This window comes from Bos indicus x Bos taurus, chromosome 4 (assembly GCF_003369695.1).
Source record: "Bos indicus x Bos taurus breed Angus x Brahman F1 hybrid chromosome 4, Bos_hybrid_MaternalHap_v2.0, whole genome shotgun sequence".
Taxonomy (NCBI): domain Eukaryota; kingdom Metazoa; phylum Chordata; class Mammalia; order Artiodactyla; family Bovidae; genus Bos; species Bos indicus x Bos taurus.
This window is the reverse complement of record NC_040079.1, coordinates 93628606-93646860: the sequence shown is the minus strand read 5'-3', so window position 1 is coordinate 93646860 and position 18255 is coordinate 93628606.

Below are 18255 nucleotides of genomic sequence, written 5' to 3'. Positions count from 1 at the left end.
ACTGAACTGAACTGAACTGAGTGACTTCAGGTAGATGAAGTTCCCTCTAACACTTAGTTTTCTAGGTGTTTTTATAATAAATAAAAATAATAGTTTTTTTTTTCATCTTTATTCTGGTAATTATATCAACTTCACTGACTTTTCAAATGTGCGACCAAACACATTTCTGAGATAAATCCTACTTGGACAGGATGTATTATCCCAGCTATATATTACTGGTTTCTTCTAGAGTGTTTGTATCTATGTTCTTAAGAAATATTGACCTCCATGATTTTCTTATATGTCTTTGTGTCATTATGGTGTAAGAGGAGTGCTGGCTTCCTCTCATTCTTTTTGTGTCTTTATACTCTGCAGTGATTCCCCTTTTTAAAGTTTTCTGATGTTAATATTTCTCCTCTCATTTTTCCTTTGTCAGTTTCCACAGAGATTTTTAATTGTATTGATCTTTCAAAAATATGCTTTGTTTCCTTATTTTCTCTCAAGCTTTCCTGATTTCTAATTAATTGATTTTTTCCTTTCCATTTGGGGATCAAGTAGCTCTTCTCTAATTAAAGTGAGGGATTAGAGAATTTAATTTACAATTCCTTCTATTCCAGTAAGCCTATAAACTGTAAATTTTCTTTTAAGCATTGTGCATTGCTTTAGCTATATCCTCCACACTTTAATGTATTTTAGGTTTCATTTACTTTCAAGTAGCTTCTAATTCTATTAGTGATTTTTTTCCATTGGCCTTGTGTTTTTAATGAAAAATATTGTTTAATTTTCAAACATCTGAAGACATTTTGATTGCCTTTGGCTATTTGTTCCTAAACTGTTGTGATCAAAGAACAAACTTTGTATGATTTCTACTTTATTATATGTTTTCTAATTATTTTATATATATTATCACATATTTATAACCCAACATATAGAATATATTGGTAAATGTTGTATGGTTATTTGATAATAAGTACTACATAAATGCTAATTAGGTTTACTTGGCTGTTAATTCCAGTCAATTTTTCAACATCTTTACTGATTTACATTTCACTCACTATATCAATTACTGAGGAAAGAGTATTGAATTTTTTTTTAAAGTATAGTATCTAAAAGTATTATAGGACCAATGCCTTTGGACTGGAAGAATAAATATTGTTAAAATGCCAAACTACCCAAAGCAATCTACAAATTTAATGTGGTATCTTAATTACTTGTAAACTTTTTCCACAGAATTCAGTTCAGTTCAGTTCAGTCGCTCACTCGTGTCCAACTCTTTGCAACCCCATGAACTGCAGCTCACCAGGCCTCCCTGTCCATCACCAACTCCTGGAGTTCACTCAAACTCATGTCCATCAAGTCGGTGATGCCATCCAGCCATTTAATCCTCTGTCGTCCCCTTTTCCTCCTGCCCTCAATCTCTCCCGGAATCAGAGTCTTTTCCAATGAGTCAACTCTTCGCATGAGGTGGCCAAAGTACTGGAGTTTCAGCTTTAGCATCATTCCTTCCAAAGAACACCCAGGACTGATCTCCTTTAGAATGGACTGTTTGGATTGCCTTGCAGTCCAAGGGACTCTCAGGAGTCTTCTCCAACATCACAGTTCAAAAGCATTAATTCTTTGGCTCTCAGCTTTCTTCACAGTCCAACTGTCACATCCATACATGACCATTGGAAAAACCATAGCCTTGACTAGACGGACCTTTGTTGGCAAAGTAATGTCTCTGCTTTTGAATATGCTGTCTAGGTTGGTCATAACTTTCCTTCCACAGAATTAGGACAAATAATTGTAAAATCCATATGGAACCCATAAAAGACCCAGAATTGCCAAAGCAATACCAAAGAAGAAGGATGATATAGGAGGCATAACCATCCCAGACCTCAGACAATACATCAAAGCTACAATAATCAAAATAACATGGTATTGGCACAAAAACAGACGTTAGATCAATGGAATAGAATAGAGAGCTCAGAAATAAACTCATACACGTATGGTCGATTAATCGTCAGCAAAGGAGGCGAGACTACACAATAGGAAAAAGACAGTCGCTTTACCAAGTGGTGTTGGGAAAGTTGGACAGTCACACATAAATCAACAAGTTAGAACACACCTTGTCACCATACACAACATGGCTTAAAGACTAAAACATAAGACAAGATAGCATAAAACTCCTAGAAGAGAGCATAGGCAAGTCATTCTCTGACATAAATCACACCAATGTTTTCTTAGGTCAGTCTCCCAAGGCAATAGAAATAAAAATGAAAATAAATAAGTGGAATCTAATCAAACTTACAAACTTTTGCACAACAAAGGAAACCACAAACAAAACAAAAAGACCACCTACAGAATGGGAGAAAATATTTGCAAATAACGCAACTGACGAGGACTTAATTTTCAAAATATACAAACAGTTCACACAACTCGACAACGGGAAAACAGAAAATCCAATAGAAAGAAGGAAAGAACACCTAAAAAGATATCCCTCCAAAGAAGAAATGCAGATAGCCAATATGCACATGAATACTTAGCTCAACATTGCTAATTACTAGAGAAATGCAAATCAAAACTGCAGTGAGGTACCACCTCACACTAGTCAAAATAGCCATGACTAAAAAGTCTACAAACAACAAATGCTAGAGAGGGTGTGGAGAAAAGAGAACCCTCTCCCACACTGCTAGTGGGAATGTAGTTGGTACAACCATGATGGAAAGCAGTACGAGTTCCTCAGAAAATTCAAACAGAATTACCATACGGTCCAGCAATCCCACTCCTGAACATATATCCAGACCCAAACCATAATTCAAAAAGATATATGCACCCCTATGTTCATAGCAGCACTATTCACAATAGACAAGATATGGAAAACTTAAGGGTCCATTAAAAGAGGAATGGTAAAGAATATGTGGCACATATATACAATGGAATATTACTTAGCCACAAAAAGAAGCAATGCCACTTGTAGCAACATGGATACAACTAGAGATTATCATACTAAGTGAAGTCAGAAAGATAAAGACAAATATCATACAATATTACTTATGTGTACAATCCAAAATACAGCATAAATGAACCTATTTATGAAACAGAATCATAAAGAAAACAGACTGGTGGGGGTCAGGGGGAAGAGGGATGGAAGAGGGTTAAATTCAGATTTTTTATTAGCAAATTTTGTATTATATATACACCTATATGCAAACTGGTATATATAGAATGGATAGGAAACAAGCCCTTACTATATAACACAGGGAAGTATATTCAACATCCTGTGATAAACCATAACGGAAAAAACATGCAAAAGAATGTATACACATGTATAACTGAGTCACTCTGCTATAAGCAGTGATTAATACAACACTGTAATTCAACTGTACTTCAATAAATTTCAAAAAGTAAAAATTAAAAAATAATATAGGAAATTTACCTGGTCTTTTTATTTTAAAAATTCAAAAAGATTAAAATTTAATTATTCTTCAAAAGAAGAATTTTGATTTTAGTTGAATATAGAAAACAGAATAAGGAATAAATTGTATAGAACTAGTTAACTTTCAGCTTACATGAAAATTCCTTATACAACATATATGGTTTCCTTGATTTAGGTAACCTCAGAATCAAATTAATATTGCTCTGTTTCTCTTTTGCAGACTATTTTCTTCTTTTCCTATGTAGAGTGCAGTTGAATTCTTTTTTTTTTTTTATAGTTTTGTAAGTTGAGATTTTTCTTTACTATGTAAGTACTCAAATTATCTTCTTCAAGTAAACATACACCTTGAGAGACCCAGTTATTCATATTTTGTTTCCAGTAAACCTGTGTCTTTTGACTTCTATTTGATGACATTGACTATGTCCAAGAGAAAATACAGATATGAGTAAAAGAAAAAAAGCTTTGAGAAAGACAGAAAAGAACCAGACTTAATCCAGGAAGTTCATTTATAGCCTTACAACACTAGCTCACAAGAAAAAACTTTCCTTTTCCTTCATAGCGCAGAATTTATTTTAATATATTAGAACAATTTAATTTTATGGGACTTGCACAACAACACTGTTTTTTTCTGGCTCATTGATTTCTAATTTTAAGTGCGATGATATTGATGCTGTATGGTACAGATCCAGATGTCAGGCACTGTGCCATGGTGCTAATTGGGCAGCTGATTTATAGTTATTCCTCGCCATTACTTTGCTGCTCAAATATTTTTTCCATTCAAATGGATGAATTGATCAGCTAAGCTTTTCACAAGAAAACTGTTTCCTAATTCCTAGTGCTTTGACTTCAAGAATGTTTAAGAAAAAGGCTGCAGTGATGTATGTATAAAATTTACAATAAGCCTGTTAGATGTCTTCTTCAAAAACAAAGGTTAAAACACAAGATATCGATGTAGGCAATGGTAGGAGATTTTTCTGTAACCCAAATGACAGCTGCAAAATACCCATTAATTTGACTAACCACTTCACTCCAATCGAGTCCATGTATTTTGGAAATAAAAAATTCTCCCTATCTTCTGAACAAATTCAACAAGTATGAGGAAATGAGATAAAGATCTTCATTTTTGTGGCTTCTTGATCTAGAATTCTGTTTTCACACTTGCTTTATATCTCCTCCACTCCAACCAGTATATCCCAACTCAATACACCCCAATGGAAATATATCTTTCTGGTTTCTACCAAACAAATTTTCAACACATTAAGAACGTGAAGGCATAAATGATTTATGGAATAGAGAGCACATAAAGACTTATGTTCCAGCCACAAAATCAACTTGAAAGTAAATAGGAAGTATCAGCTATCTTAAAATTCCCTTTTATTATAGCATCATCAAGGACTGCCACTGACCTTTTACTTACCTAATACCAGTTCCCTTCATCTTGTTGGTTCTCCTTTCCATCCTTCATTCCACATGTTCTCTCATCTCCTCCTTCCTCATCTGAAAAAGTAACAAACGTTTCCTGGTCTGTCTTAGGTACAGGCATTATCTCCCTTTTTCCCTGAACCTTGGTGCCAATACCAAGTGCTCGGGGTCTGGCCTCCTACCCATACAGCTCTTTAAGGAACATGTCCAGTTCTCTAAGAATGCTAGGCACAGCTATTATGCCAGGAGATAATATATATATTATGTGTATATATATAAATGTACATAAATTTACATTTGTTGCTGTTTAATCACGAAGTCCTGTCCAACTCTTTGTAACCCCTCCAGGTTCCTCTGTCCATGGGATTCTCCAGGTAAGAATACTAGAGTGGGCTGCCATTTCCTTCTCCAGGGGATCTTTATGACCCAGGGATCGAACTCATGTCTCCTGCATTGGCAGTCAGATTCTTTACCAAGCCTTGTATATGTTGAGGACATAGCATTTCTATCAAGTGTCTTTTTGTCAGAGGCCTTACTTTCCGCCAGAGTGGACCTGAAACGTCCCTCCTCATTTGGAAGGTATGATAAAACTAGATATCATTTGAATGAAAAGTTATAATTTCTAATCCTATAAAGTATTAATTTCTAAATTATATTTTCAGGAATATGTCCATTGCAAACATGCCATTTTCAAGAATACAATATTACAAGAAAGTTTAAAATAATCTATTTTCCCCCATAATATGACCATGGTAAAGGCCAAATTTCCCATAAAGGATTAGTTAAGTAAAAGAAATTTATATTACTTCTCTTTTCATGAGCATTTTAATCATTTTTTGAACAACAACAAAAAAATTACTGAAAATAAAATGTTATTCCATTCTTTTATCAAGCAGTTGCCAACCACACCCTTTACCAGGAAATGAGGGTCAGAAAGTTTTAGCAGAGGAGGAAAGGTTACAAAGTAGAAGAAATAATATCTAATCCTAGGGGAACAAAATTTATACAGAAATCTGGAGGAAAAAAAGAGTGCTACAAAAATACACTTTAATGGTTAAGGCAATGTCAGGGAGTATTCATGATGGACTGAAATTTGACCTATAGGTTAAATCTTCAGCTCTTGCCTGGAAAATCCCATGGACGGAGGAGCCTGGTAGGCTGCCATCCATCGGGCCTCGAAGAGTCAGACCTGACTGAGTGACTTCACTTTCACTTTTCACTTTCATGCATTGGAGAAGGAAATGGCAACCCACTCCAGTGTTCTTGCCTGGAGAATCCCAGGGACGGGGGAGCCTGGTGGGCTGCCGTCTATGGGGTCCCACAGAGTCAGACACGACTGAAGTGACTTAGCAGCAGCAGCAGCAGCAGAAGACTGAGAGGTCTATGTTAACTGCTGTATTGAACAATCATAATTTACAAACTTAATTGAATGTGGATTTCTTTTCCCCCACAATTATCCTCTAAACTTTGTCCGGTAGAGGTGGTTTCCTCTAGCTCCAGATGAAAACTTACAGGCTCACTCTTAGATAATAAACATTCCTATGGACACTTTTAGACAGAAACTCAATTTAGTCATTAGAATGTCTAGTTCAGGATAGTAATAAAAATTTCAAAGTGGATTTAACATTAAGTCTTCCTTCCTGTAACCCCAGTTTGGGCCTGCTTCCCCCAGTTCTCTGGCCTCTTTTTCTTCTTCCAGAGGTTAGTGGTAAGAAAAGAGAACACGTGAGATTATAATGGGCCTTCCTGTGGTTATCATGCTCCACATTCTCTGAACCTGCAGGTTTTTAAAACTGGCCCTCTCAGAGAGCATCTGGATGGAGTCATCAAAGAGTCTCTGATTAGCTACTCCAAGGACAATTTCTTTGCTCTAAGAGGATATAACTTGATTCCAAATGGTTGTGAATTCTCCATCTTACTGAGACTAGAATCCGCATTCAATAAGCTCCTTGGCGTTTGGTTTCCGTTCTCTTCTTTCTCCCTCCCTTCCTCCCTCCTCTCTCCCTTCCTCCCTCCTTCACTCTCTCTCTTTCTGCAGTGATATTCTAGAGCCAGCTCTTAGAAGCTCACACACAGCAGACTGTACTCATTTCTTTCCAACCCCATGTTCAGTGATGCCACATTGATAGCTTGTAACTGGTCATAATGGTGATATTTACACCACAGAAACAGACAAACGCTACTAACTTGGGTGTCGGGGGAGCACTGTTTTCATTTGGGGTGGGTGTTTTTTTTTTTTTGAGAATTCATTTTTCAGCACATAAAAACTTTTAAACATTTTCCCATGGGAAACAAACATTTCTTGACCCTGCCATCTATAGATGTACAGGTAAATCACAACATTCCTTTTTCTAAGGGCTCCATCACCAACACAGCAGCTAGCATTGTTTTGTTCTCTGAATATACCTGGTAGCAGCCAGACCCCAGAAAGGCTCAGTGTAGAAGTCACATGTTAAGCTCCCTACATGCTCTTGAAAGTCTCTCCATCACTGGCTTTGATGAAGAGGAGCAGGCACTCTGTCTCCAAAGTGGTATGGGCTCACAGAATAGATTTCTCCAAGGATACCTTCTGCTCTAAATCTACTCTTCTAATCCACTCTCTGACCCACGATATTCTCCAGGAGTTATGGAAATGATCAACTTTGCATGTACAATGCAATTTACAATGTGTTTGAAAATTCACATCTTTTTTTATTGCTGTCTTATTCAAAACTAAATTTTAGCATTCTATGTCAGGAAGTAAGCATAAATAATGAAAAAGAGGAGGGAATCCTAAACATATATTCTGTATAGAAGGATCACCTAGAGTAAGGTCAAAATGAGAGAACATGCCAGTCGCATATTTTGTGACAATATTTGTTGCTTGAGTTTTTGTTGGGGAAATTTTTTTTTATGTGGTCAGGAGGCAAGTTCATGTATTGAAACTCATTTAATTTGAGAGGAGAAAAACTATTTTAACTGAGCACAACCCTGTGCTAAGCACTATGCTAGGCTGGGCAGTGCTTCTTAAATGTAAAAATGAATCGCCCAAGAGATCTTGTTAAAATGCAGGTTGTAATTCAGTAACTATCAGGCTCCTCTGTTAATGGGATTTTTCAGGCAAAAATATTGGAGTGGGTTGCCGTTTTCTACTCCAGGGGATCTTTCCAACTGAAGGATCAAACCCACCTCTCTCAAGTCTCCTGCACTGACAGGCAAATTATTTACCATTAGTGCCACCTGGGAAGCCCCATGCTGCTGCTGCTGCTAAGTCGCTTTAGTCGTGTCCGACTCTGTGCAACCCCAGAGACAGCAGGCCACCAGGCTCCCCGTCCCCAAGATTCTCCAGGCAAGAACACTGGAGTGGGTTGCCATTTCCTTCTCCAATGCAGGAAAGTCAAAAGTGAAAGTGAAGTCGCTCAGTCGTGTCCGACTCTTAGGGACCCCATGGACTGCAGCTCACCAGGCTCCTCCGTCCATGGGATTTTCCAGGCAAGAGTACTGGAGTGGGGTGCCATTGCCTTCTCCGGGGAAGCCCCATAGGTGGGACTAAGATTCTGTATTTATAACAAAGTTCCAGGTCATGCCCATACTACAGGTCTGGATATCTTTGAACAGCAAAGGACTAGGAGAAACACATGCACACAAACATACACTCATTCATGGGATAAAACAATTCTATGATATGGTTACTATCATTTCTATTTTATCAATAAGAAAACTGAGGCTGAATGAAGTTAACTTGTTCAACTACACAAGAAAGTGGTAGAGGGGATTCACAACCACATGTGTCTTCTTCCCCTACTCTTTTCAGTGGATGATACAGCATCCCTGAACAAAACAGCATCCCTGTTCTTGTTATTTTCAATCTATAATCTGATAAAGAAATAACAATGCTGACTCTCTTTTCTTCATCATATGATTGACTTCCTACTCCCTATTTTTTGTATAACTGTTCAGATTCTTCATATCCCTGAAGTTAAAATGGATTTAATCAATATCATGGTCAGTGCCATTTGCTGGTATGTATCATAATAGTTTGGAGAAGGAAATGGCAACCCACTCCAGTATTCTTGCCTGGAGAATCCCACGGACAGAGGAGTCTGGTAGGCTACAGGTCATGGGGTCACAAAGAGTCAGACACGACTCAGTGACTTCACTTTAATCTTTTTATCATAATTGTTTAACTATGGGACGTCTTCTAGATACTTGGTCCATGTCTACATGGTACAAATGTCTGTATTGAAGAGTTGTATTTTGTACTCTATAGAGATAAATCTGTATCCTCAAGTTATCCCAGGGGTACTGTCCAGTGAAAAGATTTCTAAAACATATAATTACTCTCTTGATCTCCTACACTTCAATGGAATTTGTATAGAATACTATCCAGGGGTCACAAAACCTGAGCCCCAAGAAAAATGTGATTAATGAGGGCCTCCCCCAGAAGGGTGGCATGAAGCATCTCAATCCGAAAATTTCAATTTTTAAAAGATAACAATCATTAAGTCCCAACTGTTCAACACTTGGGTCATATATAGTGCATTTGTATAAAATACAAAAGTGTTCATTAAATAATGATCTTTTATGTCATTGCTGCATAGCCTCAGTCCCTTGATCATATCCTTTACGTTTGTTTAAGACTAAATGAAAGAAGACAGAAGGATGTGAGTCACATGCTAACAAAAATAACAAAACAGCCTTGGCCACATATAATTTCCTGAAACCAGTAAGAGAAGGAATAAGTTATGTGAAAGAAAAACATTAGCAAGCCATTTTGTGAAACAGTAAATTTTCCAAGTATAATTGAAGAGAGAAAAATCTTTCCAAACTAAATATCTGTTCCTGAGCCTGAGGCAATAAATAAATAAATAAACGGTGGGGAAAACTCAGCCTTAATATTTCTTTTGAATTGTTTGCTTTCCAGACTTCAAATATGATTGTTTAATAAAAACAAAAAGAAATATTTTAGGTAAAAATTTTAAATACACAATAATATAATCTTTATGCAAGAGATGTAATAAATTATTACATATACTGGGATTCATTAAGTTTTAACTTAGAAAATATCTCTCTGGATACAGAGTTTAATAATTGGGAGTCTTTTCATGTAAAATATCATATCAAAAGACCCAAAACAAACATACAAAATGTTTGATTATCACAACACAGCTGTTAAAAATCATTTTGGTAAAAGTCAGACCCGTCCTGTTTTTAAAACTATTTAAAAAACTAGGATTAAAAAAGTATTTTATTTATATGCAAATATAGTAGTCTATCTAAAACCAGTCACCGTTTTCTTAATAGAAACTATATTAGACAGCCCCATTTAAAATCTAGAATGGACAAAGGATGTTCATAATCCTCATTAACATAAAATATGTAGAAATAGTCTTTTCAACACATGTATAAGAATCATGAATATCTTTTCTGGGTTATTCATCTAAATAACAACCTGAATACATGATGAAATATCCCATGTTCATGGATGAGGAAATAGAACATTAGTAAGATACTTTTAATTAATTCATAAAATATTAGAACATTAGTAAGATACTATTTTTTAATTAATTCATAAATAGGCAAAAATTATATCAAAATTTCAAGAGGAGCTTCTTTTGAAACTGGATAAAATACTTTTAGATTTCATACAAGAATAAATGACAAAAGGAGTTCAGAAAATTTTTAAAAAGAAGAGCAATGGGTGGAAGGAGTTTAACCCTAACAAATATTAAAATATGTCATTAAGTTCTAATAATGTGAAGAACATGGTACTAACAACAATATAAGAATATGTAATAAATAAGGCATTGCAAATAAATAAGAAGGGAAAGATTTGCTTGATAAACAGTTCTGAAACAACTCCAGAATGATGAAAATTAAATGTAAAATTTTTTAAACTAATAATAAATTACATCTAAAAAATAATAAAAGTTAAGTAAGCAAATTTGCCAGTCATGGAAGTGGAGGGAAAAAGCCTAAATTCAAAAACAAAGGAACATATTGCTAGAGTTAAAGATCTAAAATTTTCAAAATTCTGTCAATTAAAAAAAAAAACCCATAAACCTCAACAGTAAGAAATATCTGGGTAAAATATTTGTAAGCTAAATCAATGAAGATCACGAACTAAGCATTGACAAAACTGGAGATACACACAGTTAACACTTAAAAATTAACATCTTCCTTAGCAATAATCAAAGAAGTAAAAATAAATTTAAAGAAAATAACAAGTTTTTAATTCTTCAAAATAGTAGAAATTTTAAGTAATAAGAATAGCCAATATTACACACTTCAGTCTCATATCTTCTGAAGTTGGTTTGGAAGTTAACCATTCAATAAAATGATCTACCAGGTTACAATAAAAGCAAGTCTTATACAACATTCTCCTATATTTACAGACAGTTATTAAATAAATTATTCATTAACAAGCAGGCAAAAATAGTCTGTACTGTAATTTCACTAAAATGCCAGCTCTGTCCTTTTAACTGGACAGATTTCCACCTGGATTAAAAATTAACTGAAGCCAGATATGACAACCTTCCAGAAGCAGGATCTAGTACCTGGTAGTCAACTCCAGACAACATGAAATCTTCTAAACCAATGGCTTGTCTCGGTATTATTTAGGGATCAAGCATTGGGTCCTATTTTAAGAGAAAAGAGTATAAGCCTTGCTGGTTTCTTGTTCTACATTCATACAAGTGTGTAGAGTGTCTCAAACATTTTTAACCAAAACATTTTTTCCTGAAAACTTCTAATTTCATTATGCAGTTAAATTATGCTGATTCATAAGCTGCCAACTTCACCAATAAAAATTAATTTCTGATCATCATGTTAATTCCCATACTGGTTGTCAACTGAGACATAAAAAACAGAAGCACTTGTGTTAGCCACTGGTGGGCTATGGACTTCCTGACCAGAACTCCAGCTAGCTTTCTATGGATTTGTGCACTGTTGATTAGCACCTGGGTCTGTTGTTGTTGTTCAGTTGGTCAGTCTTTGTCTGTCTTTTTGCAACCCATGGACTGCAGCATGCCAGGCTTCCCTGTCCTTCATTATCTCCCAGAGTTTGTTCAAACCCATGTCCATTGAGTTGATGATGCCATCCAACCATCTCATCCTCTGTCACCCCTTCTCCTCCTGCACCTGGATTATTTCTTAACTTAATAAAACCTACATACTCTATATAACGTGAACTAAGGCAATGGCACCCCACTCCAGTACTCTTGCCTAGAAAATCCCATGGACAGAGGAGCCTGGTAGGCTGCAGTCCATGGGGTCGCTAAGAGTCGGACATGACTGAGCGACTTCCCTTTCAGTTTTCACTTTCACGCATTGGAGAAGGAAATGGCAACCCACTCCAGTGTTCTTGCCTGGAGAATCCCAGGGACGGGGGAGCCTGGTGGGCTGCCGTCTATGGGGTCGCACAGAGTCGGACACGACTGAAGCGACTTAGCAGCAGCAGCAGCAGAGACATTTAATACCAGGTATATTTTCTCTCCTTGCACATGATCCTTCTTATTCTTGTATTTTGTATGCTTTCAGTATTCCTATCTCTGGAGATGAGTGGAACTACTGCATAGCTCAAGTTATATTCAGCTTAGGTCCACCAATACTGACTCTAGTAAATCATTGCAAATGTCAAATTCTTCAAGCAAAAAGGAAATCTATAATTTGTGCAGAGTGACAATTATTTTTACTTTTAAAAATGTTTTGCATTTGAAAACGATTACTTTTAAGTATTTGATGGCAGTTTAGTCTTTCACAGTCTCCAACTTTTTTCAATATGAAGCCTTACCTCATCACTCTGGAACCCAAACAAGGTCAATGCGTAGTTTTTGGCAAGGCAGCCTGCACTGTTTATGATGCCACAACTATTTGGCAGCTATGCCTGCCCATCCTCCACCCCCATCAATCTCAGGCAGCCTGTCTCTCTGCCAGCAGCCATCAGTGGAGAGAGGAACTAGTACTTCAAAGGTCTCAGTGTGGTTCATAAAAGATCAGGAGGATTGACCCAAGCCAAGATGAAGATTATGCATTTGGCAGTTATGTTTGGATATGATAACGAGATAATCCATGGAAACGCAGGATTAAATGAGAGGAAGTCTGGGTTCAATAGCCCCAGAGCAAGCTAAAAATAAATGTAAGAGAGAAATGAAAATCCCCAAGGAAAACACTTGCTATCTCACAGCCATCACAGAAGGAGAAGAAAAGGAAGACAAAGCAAATAGAACCACTCAAGATTCAAAGAGTTGATAATGGATGACAATGACATTAAATATCCAAAGAACGAAAATGAAGAAGGAAGGCAACATATAGTCAAAAGACATGATCAGAAAGGTGTTGAAGAAATGAAGGCACTGCCAAAATCTGATTTGGGGTTTAAAAGGAGACCATAATTTTAGGAAATATGAAACCAGAAGTCAGCTGGAAATTCATGGCAAATTTCAAGCCATTTCAAAGAAACAGAGGAAAAAAATTGGGTTTAACTTCAAAGGATAATTAAACATCTAAAGTCCACTGCTAATGCATCTTGGAACTAATCTCTTTTATACCTAGATGGGAAGACTTTTGCAATTTCTAGATATAAAAGTTTTGACTCCAATAGCCAGTGCCTGGCTACAGTGAGAGGGGAACCTATTATCAGATTTTGTGTTTATATTCATCTTATTCCAAAAACACTATAAGGTGTCTCACAAAAAATAAAACAGCAACACTGCAACATGATAATAAGTAGTAGAAGCAAGTGAAAGAAGCCAGGAGAAAAGAAAATAAAATAGGTAGAGCATATAAAATAAAGTCAAAAATAAATAACACACAAATAAACCTTTGTAATAAAATCTGATAAAAATGGTTTCTAGCTCTCTTTAGAATGACGTTGATTTTTTTAAATTAGAAATTTTCCTACCCTCAAATTACAATCTGCCTTGCCCACAGCCATGATAACAATTCTAAGTGTGCAAGTGTTCATTGATGAATTACACAACGATAAACTACAATGAATTCAGTTAAGTGAAATTCTATTTTATGAGTCAAAAGTGTATCCACATAAAGAGTAGTAATATATAAATGTATAACATATTAATCTAATAAAAATATTTTATATTCATATCAATTAATGGACCCTTATGAAAAGTCTAATGCCCTCACTTAGCAAATCTATTTTCTAAAGAGCTTTGCATTTCATGTCTCACCACATACAATGAAAGTTTTAAAGTCAATACAATGGGTAGTAAAATACAGTTATTAAAGCCTATAAAAATTACCACCAAAAGGACTTATTTTTGGAGTTAGTTGAAAAGGCTCCCTGTAGTGACCAATTAACTGTCCATTTTTCCTTCACAAATAACTTCATCCAACCTCAAATGTATTAGCAGGTACACGGTCCCACTCCACTTCCCCTAGTCATAGGACTAATGTTTAGTCAGTGAGATGTACATAGTAATGGTGTGAGCCATTTCTACCAAGGAAGAGTGGTGTCCTTCATCTCCATTTTTCTCCCTCCTTCTGGGTGGAATGAAGACAGTCTTGACAAGAGCCATATCCTCTAGGTAGCACAGAAAAAAGCTAGATGGAGTCTAGGGCTTTGAGGAAATTATGAAATTCTATAGTAGGACTTTGACTATGGGACTTGGTTTGTAGAAGGGAATAAAACTTCTTTTAAAGCCACTATTAATTTTTGCAGGGTTTTTGCTGTCACATACATTCAAGTCTAATTCTATTTTAAATACTGTTTCTACCTGTCAACAATTTTCAACTGTAAGATTTAGCTTACATTTACTCTTAGAAAAAAATCACACAGTCTGAATGAATTGTAACTTATCTCCAACAACTCTGCAGCCTCATTTCTTGTCTTTGTCCTTAGTTCTTTCTGCCTCTTTCCTCTAACCCCAGGCATCTACTCAGGCCTGCTGGTCTCTGCCATAATTATGCCTGAACATACTGGGAACCGAGAGCTTTCTAGGTTTCCTGTATTATCAATGTGCTAGGATTTATTCTCAAACTACTCCTGGGTTAATTCTTCAGTATTCCGCCCCCCCCCCCCCATGTCATTCAATTTCTTGGTTTTCACCTTTGCTTCACTCAAACAAATCTTCAAGTAAACTTCATAGAAAAAAGTTAATAAAAGTTTATTAAATTAGACTTTAAGGTTAAAAAGCAACCTTCTTGAAAACGTTTCTGAAAATTTGAAAAAAAGCTGTATTTTACCATCATACTTGATTGCCACTGTGACTAAGCCTAGAATATTTCCTCAGCGCTTCCAGGGATTGTTTCATTGATTCTAGGATCCAGCGCTGTTGATAAGCTCTCTGTAGTCAAACTGACAGATTTTCATGAATCATAAATATGACATGCTCTCTGTAACCGAGATGTGAACTTTACGTTTTAAAATTTCTTGTTTTCTAAAATTTACAATATGAATATGTGTTTGAACATTCTGGGAATTTAATAGACCTTTACAATGTTCAATAATTCTTACGCTTTGTTGTTGTTCCCTGGTGGCTCAGACGGTAAAGCGTCTGCCTGCAGTGCGGGAGACCCAGGTTCAATCCCTGGGTTGGGAAGACCCCCTAGAGAAGGAAATGGCAACCCACTCCAGTACTCTAGCCTGGAAAATTCCATGGACTGAGGAGCCTGGTGGGCTACAGTATATGGTGTCACAAAGAGTCGGACACGACTGAGCAACTTCACTTCACTTACAATGTACAATAATTCTTATGCTTTGTTGTTGGCAACTTTTCTTCAATTTTTTTCATCACTAAATTTCTCCCTTCCATTATTCTATGTTCTTTTTCTCTTATATCAACATCAGGCTCCCTTGATTAATCCTCCATATTTTTTACTTTTTCTCTTTTCTTAGTATTTTCTCTGTTCTGATTTTCTTATTTTCACCTTTATAGCTATCTATTAAACTTTTGCAGTCATCAGTGACAAAGCACCAGTTTTTGTCCTCCATTCATGCTTTTTTTTTTTTTTTATCATTTCCTTTTCTTATTTTTGGCTGCAATATCCTTTCAAATATCATGATAATCCAAGTCTATGCCCTGACCAGTAATGCTGAAGAAGCTGAACGGTTCTATGAAGACCTACAAGACCTTCTAGAACTAACATCCAAAAAAGATGTCCTTTTAATTATAGGGGACTGGAATGCAAAAGTAGGAAGTCAAGAAACACCTGGAGTAACAGGCAAATTTGGCCTTGGACTACAGAATGAAGCAGAGCAAAGGCTAATAGAGTTTTGCCAAGAGAACACAGTGGTCATAGAAAACACCCTCTTCCAATAACACAAGAGAAGACTCTACAAATGGACATCACCAAATGGCCAACACCAAAATCAGATTGATTATATTCTTTGCAGTGAAAGATGAAGAAGCTCTATACAGTCACTGGGAGCTGACTGTGGCTCAGATCATGAACTCCTTATAGCCAAATTCAGACCTAAATTGAAGAAAGTAGGGAAAACCACTAGACCATTCAGGCATGCCCTAAATCAAATCCCTTATAATTATACAGTGCAAGTGAGAAATAGATTTAAGGGACTAGATCTGATACACACAGTGCCTGATGAACTATGAATGGAGGTTCGTGACATTGTAGAAGAGGCAGTGATCAAAACCATCTCCAAGAAAAAGAAATAAAAAAAGCAAAATGGCTGTCTGAGGAGGCCTTACAAATAGCTGGGAAAGAAGAGAAGTGAAAAGCAAAGAAGAAAAGGAAGTATATACCCATTTGAATAGCAAGGAGAGATAAGAAAGCCTTCCTCAGTGATCAATGCAAATAAATAGAGGAAAACAATAAAATGGGAAAGACTAGAGATCTCTTCAAAAATTAGAGATAGCAAGGGAACATTTCATGCAAAGATGGACACAATAAAGGACAGAAATGGTATAGACCTAGCAGAAGCAGAAGATATTAAGAGGAGGTGGCAAGAATACACAGAAGAACTGTACAAAAAGATCTTAACAATCCAGATAATCATGATGGTGTGATCACTCACCTAGAGCCAGACACCCTGGAATGTGAAGTCAAGTGGGCCCTAGGAAGCATCACTACGAACAAAGCTAGTGGAGGTGATGCAATTCCAGTTGAGCTATTTCAAATCTTAAAAGATGATGCTGTAACAGTGCTGCACTCAATATGCCAGCAAATTTGGAAAACTCAACAGTGGCCACAAGACTGGAAAGGTCAGTTTTCATTTCAATCCCAAAGAAAGACAATGCCAAAGAATGCTCAAACTACCACACAATTGCACTCATCTCACACGCTAGCAAAGTAATGCTCAAAATCCTCCAAGTTGGGCTTCAGCAATATGTGAACCATGAATTTCCAGATGTTCAAGATGGATTTAGAAAAGGCAGAGGAAACAGAGATCAAATTGCCAACATCTGCTGGATCATGGAAAAAGCAAAAGAGTTTAGGAAAAACATCTATTTCTGCATTATTGACTATGCCAAAGCCTTTGACTATGTGGATCACAATAAACTGTGGAAAAATCTGAAAGAGATGGGAATACCAGACCACCTGATCTGCCTCTTGAGAAATCTGTATGTAGGTCAGGAAGCAACAGTTAGAACTGGACATGGAACAACAGACTGGTTCCAAATAGGAAAAGGAATATGTCAAGGCTGTATATTGTCACCCTGTTTACTTAATTTATATGCAGAGTACATCATGAGAAACGCTGGGCTGGATGAAGCACAAACTGGAATCAAAATTGCCGGGAGGAATATCAATAACCTCAGATATGCAGAGGACACCACCCTTATGGCAGAAAGGAAGAGGAACTAAACAGCCTCTTGATGAAAGTGAAAGAGGAGAGTGAAAAAGTTGGCTTAAAGCTCAACATTCAGAAAACGAAGATCACGGCATCCGGCCCCATCACTTCATGGCAAATAGATGGGGAAACAGTGTCAGACTTTATTTTGGGGGACTCCAAAATCACTGCATATGGTGACTGCAGCCAGGAAATTAAAGATGCTTACTCCTTGGAAGGAAAGTTAAGATCAACCTAGACAGCATATTAAAAATCAGTGACATTACTTTGCCAACAAAGGTCCGTCTAGTCAAGGCTATAGTTTTTCCAGTTGTCATGTATGGATGTGAGAGTTGGACTATAAAGAAAGGTGAGTGCCGAAAAATTGATGCTTTTGAAATGTGGTGTTGGAGAAGACTCTTGAAAGTCCTTTGGACTGCAAAGAGATCCAACCAGTCCATCCTAAAGGAGATCAGTCCTGAATATTCATTGGAAGGACTGATATTGAAGCTGAAACTCCAATACTTTGGCCACCTGATATGAAGAACTGACTCATTTGAAAAGACCCTGATGCTGAGAAAGATTGAGGCCAGGATAGAAGGGGATGACAGAGGATGACATGGTTAGATGGCATCACCAACTCAATGGACATGAGTTTGGGTAAACTCCAGGAGTTTGTGATGGACAGGGAGGCCTGGTGTGCTGCAGT